The sequence below is a fragment of the Mesoplodon densirostris genome, chromosome 12 (assembly GCF_025265405.1).
Source record: "Mesoplodon densirostris isolate mMesDen1 chromosome 12, mMesDen1 primary haplotype, whole genome shotgun sequence".
In the NCBI taxonomy this organism is placed as follows: domain Eukaryota; kingdom Metazoa; phylum Chordata; class Mammalia; order Artiodactyla; family Ziphiidae; genus Mesoplodon; species Mesoplodon densirostris.
Window position 1 is genome coordinate 39,573,506 of NC_082672.1, and position 20,953 is coordinate 39,594,458.

The window sequence follows — 20,953 nt, forward strand, 5'->3', positions numbered from 1 at the left end:
TAAATCAGAATGAATTTATTGATATGGGCTCACTAAACAGATTCTGGATTCAATGTTTTAGCTCAAGGGGCTAGAAAGGGGTCTAGCATTTTGTTTGGTTGGTTGAGACATGGGCCAACATTAAATGAAATCAAAATGCCAGAACTGACTGCCTTGGTATACTGTAGAATGTTAAAACAGCTTTATCATGTAAAACCTGCTTACCTACCCCAGGAGGGTCCAAAGGACACACTTTTAACTATGACTGTAAGAAATACATTTGTGAGAAGAGCCCCAGCATCCCTGAAAAACTCTGGGGTCACTCTTTTCTATAGGTCAGAAATTATAGTGGGAATCGCTGCCACTGAACTGGGATCCCTAAATACAGTGGGGAAAGTTGGGTGCCAGGGTGGCAGGGTCAAGTGGCAGCACTTAATCACCAAAGACAGATGTGGTTACTATAATGGACAGCAGAGCCAAAGCAGTAACCAGAACAGTCTGTCTTGCAGAGAGAGACCTATGGTTTGATCACGGTGTCCCTACAAAATAAATAGATGGGCAAGCTAATCAATGCTACTTGATCTGTATAAGCATAAGATTTCTAGGACTACCGAACAGAGGTCTATCTTGAATCATCAAAACAGTGGAAACGGGGCTTCCCTGGTGGCGCAGTGGTTGGGAGTCCGCCTGCCGATGCAGGGGACGCAGGTTCGTGCCCCGGTCCGGGAAAGATCCCACATGCCGCGGAGCGGCTGGGCCCGTGAGCCATGGCCGCTGAGCCTGCGCGTCCGGAGCCTGTGCTCCGCAAGGGGAGAGGTCACAACGGTGAGAGGCCCGCGTACCGAAAAAAAAAGCAAACAAACAAACAAACAAAAAACAGTGGAAACGTCTCCATCAATTCCTAGTCTTGACCTGGTTTACAGACCAAGAACCCCTTGAATGAAGGGGAGGCTAACTGCCCTTGAGAACCTGCCGTACTGCCAAACAATCATATTGTTGATCTTTCTCCTAGCCTTTTCCCTATGAGCGCCAGTGGGAGCTAGAGATGCTGTTTGGAGATCTGGCAGGCCCCTATTGGTGAATCAAAATGCAAACTCCGAGGCTTTTGTAACAAAGCCCTATCTTCCTCCGCAGGTATCTACTCTCTTTCTGAGATTTTGGCTTGCTCCTGGGCCTGAGTAGAAAATGAATGTCTAATCATGGGCCACCAAATTACCATGACACCTGAGCTGCCCATCATGAACTGGCTGCTGTCTGATCCACCAAGCTATAAAGCTGGGAGTGCACAGCAGCACGCCAATATCAACTGGAAGAGGTACATATGAGATTGAGCTCAAGCAGGCCCTGAAGGCATAAGTAAATCACATGAGGAAGTTGTCCAAATGCCCATGGGCCCTACTCCTGCTACATTACCTATCCTCTACCAATCCATACTTTTGCCTCATGGGGAGTTCCCTAAAACCTGTTCACTGAGGAATAGAAAATGTGGGCCTGGTTTACAAATGGTGTGTATGATATGCGGGCACCAACAGAAAGTGAACAGCTATTACACGACAGCCCCTTTCTAATACATCTCTGAAGGACGATGGTGAAGGGAAATCCTCCCAGGGAACAGAACTGCTAGATGTTCCTATTGCTTGGAAGGAGAAATGGCCAGAGGTATAAAGCTGTACTAACTCATAGGCTGTGGCCAATGGTTTGACTGGATGGTCAGCAATTTGGAAAGAAAATGATCAGAAAATTGATACAAAGAAATTTGGGGAAGAAGTATATGCCCTCTGAATGGGCAAATAATCTGAAGATATTTATGTCCCATATGAATGTCCACCAAAGGGTGACCTCAGCAGATGAGGATTTTAATAATCAAATGGACAGGATGACCTATTTTGTGGATGTGCCTCTTTTCCCAGCCACTACTGTCATTGCCCAATGGGCTCATGAACAGTGACCTTTATGGCAGAGGTAAAAATTATACACGGACTCAGCAACATGGAATTGCACTCACCAAGGCTAGCCTGGCTACAGCCACTGCTAAGTGCCCAACCTTTCAGTAGCAAATACAACACTGACTTCCCAATATGGCATGATTCCATGGGATGATCAGCCAGCTATCTGGTGGCAGGTTTATTTTACTGGACTGCTTCCATCATGGATAGGGTGGTGCTTTGTTCCTAATATAACAGACACCCTGGATATAGAGCTGCTTTCCCTGCAAGCAGTATTTCTGCCAAAACTACCATCCGTGGATTTACAGAATGCCTCATCCACCGTCATGGTATTCCACACAGCATTGTTTCTGATCAAGGAGTTCACTTCACAGCAAATGAAGTCCGACAATGCTCATTCACTGGTATTACAATTTTCTCCATCATCCTGAAGCAGAAAGCATGATAGAAGAGTGGAATGGCCTTTGAAGACTCAGTTACAGTGCTAGCGAGGTGGCAGTATGTGCCCCGGCTCTGGAAAGAGGCTATAAATACTATAAATCAGCATCCAATATGTGATACTCTGTCTCCCATAGCCAGGATTCATGGGTCCAGGAATCAAGGGGTGGAAATGGGAGTGACACCACTCAGTATTATCCCTAGCAATCTGCTAGTAAAATTTTGCTTCCCGTCCCTGTGATCTTTTGTTTTGCTGGTTGAGAGGTCTTAGTTTCAAAGAAAAGAATGCTTCTACCAGGAGACACAACAACAATTCCATTGAACTGAGAGTAAAGACTGCCACCAGTCACTGTGGGCTTCTCAGGCCTCTGAATAAATAGGCAAAAATGGAGTTTCTAGGGCTTCCCTGGTGGCGCAGTGGTTGAGAGTCCGCCTGTCGATGCAGAGGACATGGGTTCGTGCCCTGGTCCGGGAAGATCCCACATGCCGCGGAGCGGCTGGGCCCGTGAGCCATGGCCACTGAGCCTGCGAGTCCGGAGCCTGTGTTCCGCAACGGGAGAGGCCACAACAGTGAGAGGCCTGCGTACCACAAAAAATAAAAAATAAAAAGGAGTTTCTATATTGGCTGGGGTGATTGATCCAGATTATCAAGGGACAACTGGGCTGTACTACACAATGGAGTAAGGAAGAGTATGTCTGTAATACAGGAGATCCCTAGGGCATCTCTTGTTACTACCAGGTTCTGTGACTAAGATCAATGAAAACCACAATTCAATTCACAAGTCAGTGAAAACCATAAAACAACAGCTAATGGCCCAGACCCTTTAGGAAGGAAGGTTTGGGTCACCCTGCCAGGCAAAGAACCATAATAAGCTGAGGTACCTGCTTGAGAGCAAAGGGAATATGGAATGTATGGCTTGGGTAGTAGAAGAAAGAAGTTATAAATACCAGCTATGACCATGTGACCAGTTCCAGAAATGAGGACTATTAAGTTATTCGTACCCTTCCTTTTTCTGTTATAAATGTTTGTGTGTGTGTCTCAAATATGTGTCTCTTTCTTCCCTCTCAAGTGCCTGTCTTCTAACATAAGATATATTAATAATAGTGAACTTTATATCACGGTATTTTAAGTTATGGGATATCAGAAGAGTAAACCCCCAATGACCCTGCACCTCTTCTGGGGAAAGGGTTAGCATGATTTCAGTTACATACAGGATAGCTTTAATCATGTCAGGTGGAAGTATGATTTTATTGTTGTCATTATTTTGAGATTAGGTATGATTTAAGGAAATGTGTATGGATGCCAAGTTGACAAGGAGTGGACTGTGAGGGTCAGCTTAAGCTGTGATCCCCAGTTATTCAATCAAACAGTGAATTAGGTATTGCTGTGAAGGAATTGTGTAGATGTGGTTAGCGTCTACAATAAACTGATTGAAGTAAAGGAGAGTATTCTCAATGATCTGGGTGGGCCTGGTCCCATCATTTGAAAGGTCTTAAGAGCAGAACTGGTTTCCTTGAGGAAGAGGAAATACCACCTGTGGCATCAGCTCCTGCCCCAGAGTTTCCAGTCTGCACTTCCTGCCTGAAGATTTCAGACTCTGCTAGGCAGCCTCCACAAATACGTAAGCCAATCCCTTTCAGTAAGCCTTTTGATATAGTTTTCCTGCTGGTTCTGTTTATCTGGTGGAACTCTAATATAATTATGTTCAAATGATGAGGGCATATTAAAATGATTTTCACCAAAAAAAAAATTCCATTAAAAAAAAGGAAAACTTTGTTATCCATTGTGATTCCCAAGGGTGTACCAGAAATAAAGCGTTTCTATGAACATGGTAGAAACTGAGATATGAAACTAAAATCCAGTAGAGTAAATAACTTGCCCCAAAGTCACACAGAAAGTCAGAATTTTAAGCTAGATTTCATGACAGCCGAGTTTATCTTGACCTTAGTTACATAAATGAACTTTCATTTGATAAATGAATGCTTAGTTTCTCTACACAATATTCACCATTATAAAGAAAGTCTATTAGAAAGAACCATGGATTTTCTTCTGTTGAAAATAGTATTTGGAGAAACAGTGATGAAGCTTTGGAATTTCATAATAACCAAGTAAAAATTTTTTTACAGGGGACATCAGCCTAAGATTTATTTCAAAATATAAGGAACAGGAATGCTTCGATTTTATTTTATTTGAGGGTTTTTTCCTTTAATCACAAAGATGGCAGTAGGCATAAAATCTAGATCAAAAGCAGAAAGCTGTTAAAAGCTAAGACACGAGCAAAAGAGTCAAAATTCAATTTTCTCTCTTATTCCTTGGAGGTGGAGGTCCTGATTTGAGAAAGAGCACTCCCAAGTAACATAACTAAGCCTGAAACGACTTCTAGGGAAAGGGCCATTTAACACTCCATGTCATTATAAGGAAATTAATTTTAGCAACTTCCATGCCATTTTCTCCTCCATTTCAAGCAAAGCGCAGCCAGAAACAACCACTTACTTGCTAATCCTCTCATTTTATACTCTCTTCTCTGATACATGACTTCTTCCTCAGGATAAATCCAAGAAGAGTAGGAAATAACACCACCTCCATATTATATGCTTCACTTAACCTAAGCCCCATGTGAGCAGTTTCAACTGCATGGAATTCATTCTGATCTGAAAGGTACGGCAAGCTTTATAAAAGAAAGAAAGAAAGAAAAAAGAGGCAAGCCTGATTACCTCAGAGTTGCCTTCTAATCTAATTTGTTAGCAATAAAGTCAAGCACAGTTGAGTAATCAACACATCTCAGTGTTTCAATTTTCAAAAGACAGACACATGAATCTATACCAAGGACTATCAAAGTCAGCATCTGTAAAGACTGGCCTGGGGCTTCCCTGGTGGTGCAGTGGTCGAGAGTCCGCCTGCCGATGCAAGGGACACGGGTTGGTGCCCCGGTCCAGAAGTATCCCACATGCCACGGAGCAGCTGGGCCCGTGAGCCATGGCCGCTGAGCCTGCGCGTCCGGAGCCTGTGCTCCGCAACGGGAGAGGCCACAACAGTGAGAGGCCCGCGTACTGCAAAAAAAAAAAAAAAAAAAAAAAAAAGACTGGCCTGATTCCCTACTCCAGCATCCTTCCAGGCCACACAACCCCCCAAAATGAGGGTGCCGCAAGTCCCCTTTAACCTGTGGTCCCACGTAACAAACTCTGTGCTCCAATGCCCTTGATAGTACCCTAGTCCCTCCAAAACAGGCCTCTGCACTAGTCTATCCAGTTTTCCCAGGGCCTGAATTTCATTCCGAAACCCCAGCCCCAACCCTGGGGCCATACTATCTGTGAACAGACCTCCCTGTTTATCTGCCTGGATATCACCCATTCCCAGACTGCGTCACCATCGCCCACCCACCTGCTGGGACACCATCTGCTGCACCTTGCTGGTCAACTCGGACTCCGACCCCCTGCCTATCAGAACAGCCTCCTTTTGCTGTCATCATTCTCTCTAGATGATAAGGCCACTAGCTTAGCTGGACTTTCTCCCATGGGCTAAAACGAGTTCCAATTTCAGTGGCCTCTTTCACCCCGCTGGGTATGTCCTGTTTTTAAGAAACGAACTAATCTGTCTTTCTACCACCAAGCTCTTATTTTGACATTAGACTGCTCTATGCACTACAAAATATTTCAATTTTAACAAGCTTCAAGCTCATAGTTATGGGTGTGTGATAAGCTTAAAAAGATAGAAGTCATGTACCAGCCTGTACCAAGGAAACCTGATAAACAGTGGAATTTTTTCAGTGACACTACAGAGGTGAAAAGTAATAATCAAATTCAGTTTTCCAAATAGCCTTTCATCCAATAGCACATGTATAAAGACAGAAATTGAAAAATGAAATAAATTAACCCTTCAGAAGGTAAACAAAATGTCTACACAATACAAACACAAGTTCCAAGCCCAGTTATAGAGACTGTCTCAGTCAATACAACTATGAGGTATATAGCTATTTGGGCTATATTTTTAAAAATTCTTTAGTTTTGCACATGTGCCTTAATTTAAAACAAACAACAACAACAAATCATTGCTGTTAGTCCATATAGCCACTAATACTTTGCATAGAAACAATATTTTCACCAGCATCAGCTTAGTAAGTTAAAGGTACATTGAAAACAAAGGCAAGAAACAGACACTTAATGTAATCTTCAAACTGGAAATACTCATATAGAAATCAAACCCAATGAAGTCCAATCACAGTAAAGTTTTATTAAACAATCAGTCATATAGGCACTATTCTAAGTGCTTTATAAATATCCATTGATGTAATCTTCTTAATAATTTTATAAGACAGGAACTATTGTCAGTTCCATTTTACAGATGAGAACCTAAAGTTGACACAGAGAGGTTAAGAAATTTACCAACTAATAAATGGCACAAGTTGGACTCAAATTTGGTAGTCAATGATTTGATCCACTGCACTGTGCCATATCTCAGAATGACTTGCTAAGACTCATGCAGCTGGATGGGGGCAAAATGAGGTCCAGAATAGAGATGTGACTTCCAACATTCAGTGCTCTTTCCACCAATTCTTCCATGTCCTTTAAATATTCAGCTAGTGTCAGAAAAACTATGAAACGTCATGCGATGGACTAATAAATAGCCACAAGCAAAACAGCCAAAGAAAAATTATAAAGTACTGTTGAAATTACAACTTGATGTGATGTGATTAAGCTATGATATGCATTTAAATACTAAAAGCAAACTTTAGAGACTAACATATGGCATAATTTTAAGAAAAGTGGATTAAGTGGCCCCCTAGCAGTCAGCTCACAAAGTTGAGCCATGTTCCACATGCCATAAAAATAGCATAAAACCACCAACCAAACTAAACCAAAGAGGAGCCATCACAGATAGGCAATGTGGATATGACCTTGAGGGACATTGTCCTTTTAGCCACCTTGCAGCAACCATACCCACACATGGAACCGTTACACACTGAACACTTTAATAATAATTGCAGCTAAAATATTCATGATGTCTTCCAGCAATCTGAAGATACACCACTTGAGACAAGTAACAAAAATCAGCTCATGTGCAACTTTTGGACAATGAGTTCATTTTCTCAGTAATGATATCCTTGACCTTTTACGGCTGTGTTTAGAAACAGCCAAAAGCACTACACTTCCTTTCCAATGGATTCTTATTTTTTGTGACTATAGTTACAATGTCTACGATATTTACATGGTAGGATAATAGGTTGACATTAAATTAATCAAAAGTATTTTGTTTTCTCAAGCATTTGTAAATTAGGATTTTACAGACTGAACTTATTTGTAAGATGATCAAATTACCATAATTTTTTAAGAACATAATCAGATGAAACTTGATACTTTTCACATGATAAATCTTCACTTTCAATGTATTGGGTTGGCCAAAAAGTTTGGGTTTTCCTGTAAGATATTATGGAAAAAACACGAATGAACTTTTTGGCCAACCCTATATCACTTAACTTCTATAGACTACTTTAGCAATCAAATATTATTGCCAGCAGATAGTCAAGAAGACTGGTTTTATGTACCTTATAAATGTATAAAATATATTGGAAAGGGCTTCCCTGGTGGCACAGTGGTTGAGAGTCCGCCTGCCGATGCAGGGGACACAGGTTCGTGCCCCAGTCCGGGAGGATCCCACATGCCGCGGAGCGGCTGGGCCTGTGAGCCATGGCCGCTGAGCCTGCGCATCCGGAGCCTGTGCTCCGCAACGGGAGAGGCCACAACAGTGAGAGGCCCGCGTACCGCAAAAAAAAACAAAAAACAAAAAAACGACAAAAGACAAAAACAAACAAACAAAAAATATATTGGAAACACAAAAACAAATTTAATATGAGTAAAACTTTAAAAGTATTTGCAAGCCTTTCAATCCTAGGAGTTGTATTGGTTTAAAAGTTTAAAGTAAATAATGAAATGATGAATTATTTGTCCTAACTGCATGTAGTATAAATGATATAATTTCAAGACCACCTCACTATGAAGAACACCTGAGACTGGGTCTGGTTAAGGAAATTGCAGACCTAAGCTGGCACTAAAAACCCCTGCTTAATTAGTGAGTCAGTTCTCTGTCTTCTGTACAATCTTGGCACGTCCAAACCTTGCAGAAACAGCCATGTCACATTCACTAACTAGCCAGCTGTTAACAGGACAAGTATAGGGCAAAGGTTAGCTGACAAGCAAATGGAAGGGCTGACTTCTAATCACCAGTGAAAACTGATTTACCTGGCCACATTCTGCTACTTAGTGGGACAAATGGGACAGGATACTTTATCCAGTGGAAAGAGGTGATAATTATATTTACCTGGGCAAGGAGAGAGCAATCATAAGAAAAAAATTTGATGGATTAAATCTAGACTATAACCAGCCATTCTGAAGGCAGGATATCAGGCAATTTGGCCCTAGGAATCTATTATCTTACTTCTCTACATCTTTATTAAACATAAGAAACGCCATGATGAAAAGAACAATGAACTGGAAAGCATTCTACATATATCTTATCCCATGCAACTGCTTGATTCTGTGATTTGGGCTGGTATTTAGAGGACTGTCACTAACAAGCTGTGTAGCCCAGAAAGTCATTTCTCCTCCTGCAGCCTTGTTTTCTTCATATGCAGGCTAATCCTCCATTCTGGTTTGCCTAGTTTATTTACATTGTCCTGACTTCCCCTCTGGCTTAGCTTTTGTCATTTTCAAAAAGTCTCGGTGTTGACAATATATAAAGACATAAATGAAAATAACGTTTTCTCCTAAATCTTCCAGCAATAACATCCTGTCATCCACAGGCCAAATTTCGGAGTAAGGAAGGCCACTAAACGTGAATAGTAAATGTCTTATCAAAAAAACCCCACAGGGCTTCCCTGGTGGCGCAGTGATTGAGAGTCCGCCTGCCGATGCAGGGGACACGGGTTTGTGCCCCGGTCCGGGAAGATCCCACATGCCGCGGAGCGGCTAGGCCCGTGAGCCATGGCCACTGAGCCTGCGCATCCGGAGCCTGTGCTCCGCAACGGGAGAGGCCACAACAGTGAGAGGCCCGCGTACTGCAAAAAAACCAAAAAAACAAAAACCCCACAAATTTCACCTAGGAGAACAGAGCTAGAACTATATATATATAACTATATAGATCTCAAAAACACAGTGTTGTGAAAAGCAGTGATATTATTTTTGTAAATTTTAAAAACACAAACCAGGACTAAATATTGGAATGGTTGCCTAAATACGTGGGTAAAAGCATAAAATGGACGGGAACAATACACATTAATTCACAGATGCTTCTGAAAGGAGACTTAACTCATTGTGCCATTTTATTTCTTTAAAACAGAAGACTAAGCAAATATTATAAAATGAAATGTGTTAATTCTGAGAGGTGGGAGTTGATTTTATTCTTTGTTCTTCTTAGCATTGTTTAAATGCCTCAATATATAAATTATACTAATAAAACATAGAACATGGATTACTAAAACTTTGAGTCTAAGAGTTAAGTGTAAAGCTGGTGGGCCTGACTCCCTAGAGCCCCTCATTGTATTGTCTTCAAGGGAGCCCTTCCCACATCGACGATCTCAATAACAGATCCAAGAACATTTTATCTTCAGAGATGAGTTAATCACCAACTCTCCATCCGCAGCCCCTCACCATTTCATGTATGAATTCCTTGTGCTACTTTCCTTCCTAGTGGTACCAAGCTTCTGGAACCATCTCAGGTACCAGAGGTAGCCTGTTATAATTTCAGACAGCCGTTCCTTTAATTAAATAAAAATATGTCTTTCTCTGATTCCCATCCACTCAATCTAGTTTTGCCTTTTCAATCATACAGATGATATTCCTCATATAATTGAAGAAAGTTAGCATGTCATCCCTGAGGACCTTCCCAAAGCATTAAACGTCAGCCACTCTTGATGTGACCCTCTCTGGGTCTCCTCATGGTCCTGTAGTCAATTTTTCTCTGTATCTCTAGATCCTGCAGTTTACCAACCCCGGGGAATCGCAAAGTATCCTCAGCTCTGCATCCTCAGTGCTCACAACTGGCACAGAGTAAATGGGGCAAGTGCTCAATAAATACTGAATGAAGGAATGAGAAAATGAGTTTTGCAAACACTATGAACATTAAATGGCAGCTATTTCGATCACTAACAATTAGTGCTAAACTGTCAATGACCACCTCCTTTCTTTATATATATGTTTATATTTCTTTATATATACTTGTATGAATTATAAAACTATCTAGTTGAAATCCTTTACTCTCTTGGATGCTATAATTCAAATTCAGCCGACCTTTTTAGATGGAACAATCCTGACTTTCATGTCATTATTTGGTCTTCTCTAGAATTCCATCTTTGAAATTTGCTCTGTGTCTATAGCACAATATCCCAGAATGGGCTTCCCTTTTTTAAGCCTTCAAACAGTAGTGTATTTGGAATATTAGTCAGAACTTGCTGATTTATTAATTCTAACCCCCAAAAAATCAAGAAAAGCATTTTCAAACACAGTGCTAGGCATGCTGCTTGAGTCTCCTTTCTATTTGTATGTAAAAAGGTTTTAATATGTCTCATAGTCAAGTCTATCAATCTTTAATTATGGTTTTTGCCTTTGATGTCATATTAGACAAGATTATAAATTATTCACCTATTTTCAGTTATATCTCATTATTCTTCTTCAATTAATCTGATATTTATCTGTATTTTGTATAAATAAAAGATTCAACTTTATAATTTTTCCTAACAATAACTAATTATTTGAATTGTGTTCTTGTAATAATCAATACCTTCTCCACCAACATGAAATTCTGTGTTTATTATGTTACCCTTATATGCTTAAGTCTATTTGGGGAATTTTCAAGATGATTTAGCCTCTCCTAAGTCTCTATTTTAGTAAAAAGTAACATACTGCCTTAGTAATAGTAATTTTATAATATGTTTTAATAGTTGGAATTAGAAGTTCTTTCTTCATTATTCTTCTTTTTCAAAAATTTGCCTTTCCCAGTCTGTTCATTCCTCCAGATGAATTTTAATAATCATTTTGCGAATCTCTCCCTAAAAATCTCTTTGTGGTTCTATATGAAAATGCATTAACTTTATAAATTAATTTGGGGAAGCTAACATCATTACAATATTTATTATTCTCATCCAGGAATACAGTATCAATCTCCATTACTGCTAATCTTATTTTGTGTTTCTAAACAAAATGTTATTTTCTTCATTTAAGTCTTGTACATTTCTATTATAGCTTACTCATAGATATATGATATTTCATTATTATAAATGGGATTTTTTTCATCATGTTTTCTATTTGTAGCTCTTATAGAAAAGTCGATTGATTTATACACATTTATCTTTTGTATGACCACTTAACTGAAGTCCCTTATTCTAATAGTTCTCCAGTTGATTTTCTTGAGATTTGTAGTAAATTCATATACACACACACACACACACATATATGTGTGTGTGTATATATATATATATATATATATACTTTTTTAAGGAAAAAAGATGTCATCTCTTTTCTAATAATTGTAAACTTTGAGAGACAGCATATGATAGGATTTAAAATTAAAGATTCATGAGTTAAGCCACTTGAGTGCTTATTCATCTCTACCACTTATTAGCTGTGTGACCTTGGCCAAGTTACTTAGCTTCTCTGGGCCTCAACTTCCTTATTTGTAAAATGAGAATTATAGTAGTCAATATTCCCTAGGATTGTTATGAAGATTAAATGAATTAATATTTGTAAAGTATTTAGAACAGTTTCTAGTATATATATTAAGAACTTTTAAAATGTTAGTCATTTAAAAAATTTTATTGCATTGGCTAGAATTTATAGAATGATGTTAACTATAAGTTATGAAATAGGGCATGTACTAAGTGTCTACGGTTTTTCTGTTTTTTCTGCTTTTTCACAATTTAAAAATCTCTCTCTATACCTAAATTACTATGTTGTATATATACATGTTCTTAAAAGAAATATAGTTACATTTTATCAAATGTCATTTGAAATCTATTAGGAGGTAAAAATAGCAGTTTTATCCTTTAGTCTATTGACTATGAAATTATAATAAATTTCTCAATATTGAACTACGTGTACATTCCTAGAATAAACACGATTTTCTTGTATTATTCTATTTTGTTGATTTCTACATTCCTGTATTTAGTATTTCAGTGAATTTTTGTGGTTTTCTTTTTTGTGCTACTTTTTTAGTGTTTTTAATTTTTTTGTTTAGTTAACTGTTTTTTTAGTTAAGTGTTTTTCATTAAATGAATCAGAAAAACGTTTCACCTCTTTTGTAAAGTTCACAGAGTATGGGATAATATGTTCCTCAAAAATGTGTATTTTCAACCATCGATTATAAATACCTGATGCAAACAAGATACTTTGCTCATCTAAACAGAGTATTTTAGCTCCTGCCCAATCTCCCTATCCAAGCTGGTCAAGGACATAGGCTTAAGCATCAGACAAAATCTGGCTCAAATCCTAATTTCACCACCCACTAGCTAAATGTGTGCACTTGGCAAGGTACACTTTTGTCACAGGGACTAACTATGCCTTGCTTAGTTTTCCCACACAGTTATCGTGAGGATTACATGAGATTGCACTATCCACCCCACTCACAATAAAGGCTCTATTTTATGTTAGTCTTAATTTTCTTTAAATACAAAATTAATGTTTACAAATGTACTTGCTGTTTTTTCTTAGTATGGAGATTTCAATTGTTTATATAGAAATATAAATGCTTTTTGATACAATTTTTTCATGACATTAGTTCATAATAAAAGGTAGATTTCAATTAAAACATGTTATTCTCCACTGACACAAACTTAAAAAGTTGACAAGAAAGTAGTAAAATGCTCAGATAACACAAGAAAATGAACCCACTGCCACTGTCTAAATGAAATCGCAATGGGTTAATAGTAAAACTGTACTGGTTTTCAGAAAACCAGGCAATGAGCCTAAACCAAATGTAACAGTCTTCCACTCTTTCCTGTTCCCTTGGAGCTTTGTTCTCATGGGAATTCAAGAGTGGGAGGAAGCTTCCCGCAGGCTGAGGTTTACTCCACGGTCTCTGACCTGCCATCTTCACTGCAACAGGGGAGCAAATCTCTCACTCTGAGTGGGAAAACACAGCCCTGAGGGATTGGAGGGGCCTCAAATACATCAGCAGCACACAGAAAACTGCTTCTCAAAAAAGCATTGGAGATTTATGTCCACCAGTCAGTGTCATCAAGACTATTTACTTGTATGTATTGATAATAAAGCTGTCACTATGGTCTCTAAGGAGATCAGTATTAGGAGAGTAGTAAGTTTATAGGATCTGATCGGTAATACTATAAGCTTTTCTTCTGTTTTAAAGGATATAAATTTAAAACCTTATTTTGGTGGGCTAGCTGCCTCTGTTGAGAACAATTTAAATAAGCTCAGCTAAGAATGTAAATATCAAACCAAGCTCAGTCTCTGTACTAATCACTGGCCCCTGGCAGATACAGAATGGAAGTGTGTAGCTCAAGTTCTCGGCATGCATGCTATTAATTTGACATTAACAATAGACTCTATCAAGCTTCCATTTAACCATATTGATCTGTTTTCTAAAATAAAGATCTCCCACGTTATACCTTTTCCTTGCTGTCCTCTGGCTTTATAACAACAAAGATATTTTCAGGGACATCCTCAATAGCAGGACTGATGGATCAAAAGTGTACCCACCTCTATCTTTTCTGCCCCCTGTGTGGCCTCAATAACTTGATAGTTTCCAGCTCCCCCCAGATTTCTCTTGAGTGCTTTTTCAGTATACCATGACCCCTGAAGGAAACAAAGGGAAAAAAAGATGTATTAAGATAAACATCCTCATTCCTTGTCTCTTTCGGGAAAGAACAAATGGTTCCTTGAGCAGCAACATCCAATTTAGTGACAAAATGACACACAATTTTAAAACAACGTTCATTGTTATTTTTTCATTCCTCATCCTGATTTCTTTCATACGTCTCTGATTTATAACAGGAGCACGATAAATTTCCTTGAGTAAGCAGCTCAGCAGTCTCATAAATGAGTGTGTTTCTTATTATTTTGTTCCCTTTTCAAACCCACCAATTGTATTCTGATCAATCTTTCTTGTGTTTTGCCCCCAAGACTGTGTAACATAGGCAGTCAGAGACATACCTACTAAATAGTAAAATCAATAGTATAGCAAAATATTTTTCTTCAGCTTTTCAACTTTCCATTGAAAATAGTTTCACTAGCTGAGTGACAGCCTTTCTCAGATGTGTGACTTTAAAAGCCATAAACCCCTGCTTTTGAATTTCAATGCCAAGGAGCAAGGACATTGTTTTCCTCAATTATATAATATGGAGATTGGAACTCTGGAAGAGAAAATCCACCCAATAAAACCTGGTCCACACATAATGCCTCAGCATCAAAAGGTAACTTGAAATTTTGCTATGAATAGGCATCTGATGCACTTGCATAGTTTTCCTGTTCCTATTCTTTTAGATATTTCTATATCAAAAGCCCCCATTTTAAAACTAATAACACAGAAACCAACTGAGTCATTTTCATTCCCATATATACTCCTGAAGAGGTGGCTACAACCGATCGCTGGGTAAACCAGGCTCCCTTTAACTCAGGCAGTCTACATATTTGAGCAGACACATAACAAATGCTTAGTTGTCCTAGATGAGAGAGCCATGTTTCTTCCCTGTTATGGAAATCATCTGTTCCTTTTTCTATAAAGCGTGAAGCCAGGAATGTCAATATTCCTATGCTTGTATATGCTAACTTTACTAGGGTTATTCAGAGCAGGAGAGAGTCTAGTGCTGTTTGCTGTTTTCTTCTCTCCTTTCTAATAAACCACCAAACTGTCTATTCCAGGCTCCAAATTGTCCTTGAACTCACTCTTCCTTCCAATTCCATTCCCACAGGCACCATCTAATTCCACCCTCCTCATCCACACCTGCCTCCATCCCATCAATTCTTACAGAGATTATGACATCTCTCACTAGTCTCCCTGGTTTGAGAAACGCCCCTTCCAGTGCATATTCCACAGCCCACCACTCACGTTGGGATAATAACTGAACTTGTGATTGGTATAAAACCCAGGAATTATACGTGGTAGAAGTATTTCACCATGATTCTCAAAAAGTCTTTTTCTCCAAATGCCAACAGCATCCTGTTAGCCATCTTTCAAGTTCATCTGTAAATAATTTCATTACTCTTCTTTCCTCTGCTCCCCACATTTTCTTATAGCTTACAAGTAAGCCAGTAAAAGAAAGTCCTCAGGGCTTGTAACACATAGGGAGAAGCACTGAACTCAATTCTAATTCCAGCTCATCCCTGTATCAGCTGTTGACTTTGAGGAATCATCTTTTTTGTGGGTAAATGACAGAGCCTTGCTTATCAAATGGGATGGAAATATTTACCCTGCCTATGTCTCCACGTTGTTTTGGGAATCAAGAAAGATCACATACAATAAAATACACATATGCAATGTTATTTTATTACTCTTCCTGAAGTACTACAAAAGCAAAAAATCTGTTTCTTGTGTTTAACACTAGATTCAGTTTGGGGGTCCTAGAAAGGTAGCTGTGATCACACTCCCAAGACTTACAGCTTCCTTTTGGGATTGTGTGGTCTAATGAGTTTTGTTTTGGCTTCCAAAGGAAAAATAAAATACCAAAGGAATCATACTCTAACATATTTGAATTCCCAAGACATATTGAAATCGAAAAGAGGAAGAAAACAAAAGGGACTCAAAACAATGACAAATCTTAATTGGCTGAAACTGCCATTTAATTAAAATAACTCAACTGTCACTTATGGCACAAATGTTAATACAATCTCTTTAAAACCCAGCTGAATCCTCCAGATATCACTGGACACTTTGCAATAGGAAATACATGCCCATTCCCTATCACTGTATTGTAGGTTTTTAATCGGAGAATGTATAATGTGTACAATAGGATGAGTTCATTTTGCTTCTGAAGAGGAAATAAAAAATATCAACCTGAATATCACTTCACATATAAGCAGGACTGTAGCCTTCGTTTAAGTAGGTTTTATTTTAGACTAAAAAAAACACCAAAGGCATATATTTGAACTCATGCATCTAAACAGACCAATGAAAGTGTAGAAATTAAGTGCAGAAGGGGAAGCAGAGAATGGTAGGAATAAAGTCCACAGCTGTGTTTTCTTAAAATCCGGTGAGAGGAATGTTAATCAAAGTTCACAAAGTTTAAATTTTCCTTTGAACTGCATAGGTATAATCAAGTAAAGAAACACAACCCTCACTGAAGTATGAATTTTTTATTTGAAATTATTGTCCCATATTAAGAAGGTAAGTTTGTTCATTCATTCATCCAGATATTCAAAAAACAATACGTACTGATTAGACTTTGTACAAGATGTGATAAAATGTGCTGGTTTGAACCCCTTGGCCACATGGGGCTAGCAACAAATACCAAAAGAATTGCACAAATAGGCCATATTAAAAACTTCCTGTTTCTTCCAACGAGAATACATATCATCCCCCTGTGCCCTCACTAGTAGGCTCTGGGCCATCCTTAAAAGCCCAACTCAAAGGTTGCTGCTTTTGTAAAGCTCTTTGGAACTGCACAAGTATGTTATGAGTCATAACCCCTGCCCCTAAATCACTTTGTTCATAACTCTCTGATGCACTTATCACGGTTGACTTCACATGACAGCTCTATGTGTGTCAGTCTCCCCTAGAAGGCTGTGAACATCTTGAATGGCAATTTTTTATTCATCCATCTACAGCACTTGGCACAATATATTGTAGGTACTTAGTTAGTGATTATTGAATGGAAAATTCATACATCTTTACTTGCATGAGCAAAAGGTATAGCATAACTTTAAAATGAAGAGTTGCAAATATTTTACACTTATTCTTGCTACATGTAGCTCTAAAAAGATGAATTTATACCATGAACTTATACCTTTGTGAAAATATGGAAAATTCATGTATTTATAAAAGTCGTCACAACCAAATTAGCATTATTCTCTTCAAATTCCTTTATTTACTTATTCTTAAGTTTCCCTCTTCTGACCTTAGATTAGTATCCTCTATTTTTTCCTATACAAATATTGATTGATTTGTATATGCTTGATTTCTATAATTGTGATAGTTTTTAAACTAACCTACTAACCAGATCCTTGGCAACTGCTACATTTTCAAAAGCTTTAATAGCTATTGTGTACATAAAATTGCAAATAACCTGTTTTATCCATTCCATCATTCAGCAAATATTATTACCTACCATGTGGTAGATGCCACAGAGAAAACAAAGACCCTGTTTCAGGGGACAGAGGGTTACAGCTAAAGCAGGTGATAAGAAATATACACAAATGACCAAAATCAGAAATCTAAGTGCCATATCTCTAATTTATCTAAAATTATTAATTAAAAAAATTTTTTTGAATGAAGCCTCAGTAGCTGAAGAATGAATTAAGAGGAACTGATGAAAATGACTAAGAATCAGAAATACAATCATGCTTCATATTCATTTAATACTAATAGTTAAACATCCTGTCTGTCTCATAAGATTCAAGTCAATACCATAACCACAGGCAAAGTAAAATCAGGTTTTCTTGTTTTTTGATATTGAGGTGCGTGAGCTGCTTGCAAATTTTGGAGATTAATCCTTTGTCAGTTGCTTCATTTGCAAATATTTTCTCCCATTCTGATGGTTGCCTTTTCATCTTGTTTATGGTTTCCTTTGATGTGCAAAAGCTTTTAAGTTTCATTAGGTCCCATTTGTTTATTTTTCTTTTTATTTCCATTTCTCTAGGAGGTGGGTCAAAAAGGATCTTGCTGTGATTTATGTCATAGAGTGTTCCGCCTGTTTTCCTCTAAGAGTTTTATAGTGTCTGGCCTTACATTTAGGTCTTTAATCCATTTTGAGTTTATTTTTGTGTATGGTGTTAGGGAGCGTTCTAATTTCATTCATTTACATGTAGCCGTCCAGTTTTCCCAGCACCACTTATTGAAGAGGCTGTCTTTTCCCCACTGTATATTCTTGCCTCCTTTATCAAAGATAAGGTGACCATATGTGTGTGGGTTTATCTCTGGGCTATCTATCCTGTTCCAATGACATATATTTCTGTTTTTGTGCCAGTACCATACTGTCTTGGTTACTGTAGCTTTGTAGTATAGTCTGAAGTCCGGGAGCCTGATTCCACCAGCTCCGTTTTTCTTTGTCAAGATTGCTTTGGCTATTCGGGGTCTTTTGTGTTTCCATACAAATTGTGAAATCTTTTGTTCTAGTTCTGTGAAAAATGCCAGTGGTCGTTTGATAGGGATTGCACTGAATCTGCAGATTGCTTTGGGTAGTAGAGTCATTTTCACAATGTTGATTCTTCCAATCCAAGAACATGGTATATCTCTCCATCTATTTGTATCATCTTTAATTTCTTTCATCAGTGTCTTATAATTTTCTGCATACAGGTCTTTTGTCTCCTTAGGTAGGTTTATTCCTAGATATTTTATTCTTTTTGTTTCAATGGTAAATGGGAGTGTTTTCTTAATTTCACTTTCAGATTTTTTATCATTAGTGCATAGGAATGCAAGAGATTTCTGTGTATTAATTTTGTATCCTGCAACTTTACCAAATTCATTGATTAGCTCTAGTAGTTTTCCGGTAGCATCTTTAGGATTCTCTATGTATAGTATCATGTCATCTGCAAACAGTGACAGCTTTACTTCGTCTTTTCCCATTTGGATTCCTTTTATTTCTTTTTCTTCTCTGACTGCTGTGGTTAAAACTTCTAAAACTATGTTGAATAACAGTGGCGAGAGTGGGCAACCTTGTCTTGTTCCTGATCTTAGTGGAAATGGTTTCAGTTTTTCACCATTGAGGATGATGTTGGCTGTGGGTTTGTCATATATGGCCTTTATTATGTTGAGGAAAGTTCCCTCTTCCAAAAATGGGCAGAAGACGTAAACAGACATTTCTCCAAAGAAGATATACAGATTGGCAACAAACACATGAAAGAATGCTCAACACCATTAATCATTCGAGAAATGTAAATCAAAACTACAATGAGATATCATCTCACACTGGTCAGAATGGTCATCATCAAAAAATCTACAAACAATAAATGCTGGAGAGGGTGTGGCGAAAAGGGAACACTCTTGCACTGCTGGTGGGAATGTAAATTGATACAGCCACTATGGAGAACAGTATGGAGGTTCCTTAAAAAACTACAAATAGAACTCCCATATAACCCAGCAATCCCAGTACTGGGCATATACCCTGAGAAAACCATAATTCAAAAAGAGTCATGTACCAAAATGTTCATTGCAGCTCTATTTACAATAGCCAGGACATGGAAGCAACCTAAGTGCCCATCAACAGATGAATGGATAAGAAGATGTGGCACATATATACAATGGAATATTACTCAGCCATAAAAAGAAATGAAGTTGAGTTATATGTAGTGAGGTGGATGGACTTAGAGTCTGTCATACAGAGTGAAGTAAGTCAGAAAGAGAAAAACAAATACCGTATGCTAACACATGTATATGGAATCTAAAAAAAAAGAAAGAAAATGGTCATGAAGAGCCTAGGGGCAAGACAGGAATAAAGACACAGACCTACTAGAGAATGGACTTGAGGATACGGGGAGGGTAAAGGGTAAGCTGGGACAAAGTGAGAGAGTGGTATGGACATATATACACTACCAAACGTAAAATAGATAGCTAGTGGGAAGCAGCCGCATAGCACAGGGAGATCAGCTCAGTGCTTTGAGACCACCTAGAGTGGTGGGATAGGGAGGGTGGGAGAGAGGGAGATGCAAGAGGGAGGAGATATGGGGATATATGTTTATGTATAGCTGATACACTTTGTTATACAGCATAAACTAACACACCATTGTAAAGCAATTACACTCTAATAAAGATGTTAAAAACATCAGGTTTTCTAATAATTAAAAATGTAATGCCTGAATTGTAATATTGCTTTTACATAACAACTTGGCAAAGTTGACCAAGAGTCTTTAAAACATTGACCAGCTTTGACCCCACAATCCCACTATGAAACTCCCTTGACCCTTTAGGTCCGTAGGATAACCCTCTTTTTACTTTATTTTTGCTGCTGCTGGGAGAGGAGAAAAAAAGATTTTAGCATTTAATGAACACCTGTTCTGTACCATGAGCCTTGCTAGACACTTTGCATTTTATTCCACTTAATCACAATTAATCATTCTTTTTTTAAAAAAAAGAAAAATGGACTTTTTTCAAAGCTTAAAGATGGTAAGTTACCTCCCTAAAGTCACACAGCTAATAAGTCACAGAGGCAGGGTTCAAGTTCAGCTCTGTCTGACTGGAAAGCCCGCGTGATCCACTATGCATCATTGCTTCACAATATTCCTGGACTGTTGACCTAGTTTTACATACAACTTTTCACCTGTATTATTTTTCTCATGACTAAACGGCAATTCCTTGATGCCTTGTATCTCAGAGCTCTAAGAAACATGACTTTTTTGGAGAATTGATCAAAAACAATTCACTTATTCATTTCCTATATTTTTTCTTTTAACCATTTCCTCTTCCTTCACATCTCATATACCAAAGAAAATATACC

The 20,953-nt window shown here is 38.3% G+C and overlaps 1 protein-coding gene across 2 annotated transcripts in view; it reads right to left on the reverse strand.

Moving 5' to 3' along the window:
* Window positions 1-20,953, reverse strand: part of PKIB (cAMP-dependent protein kinase inhibitor beta) — a 101,861-nt gene that overhangs the window by 63,281 nt on the left and 17,627 nt on the right. The window contains exon 2 of one of the 2 annotated variants that reach the window (XM_060114994.1): window positions 14,067-14,162. The exons of the other annotated variant lie outside the window; for it this stretch is intronic. The gene's annotated coding sequence lies outside the window, so the exon portion shown is untranslated. The remainder of the gene's footprint in view (window positions 1-14,066; window positions 14,163-20,953) is intronic. 2 annotated transcript variants of the gene reach the window in all.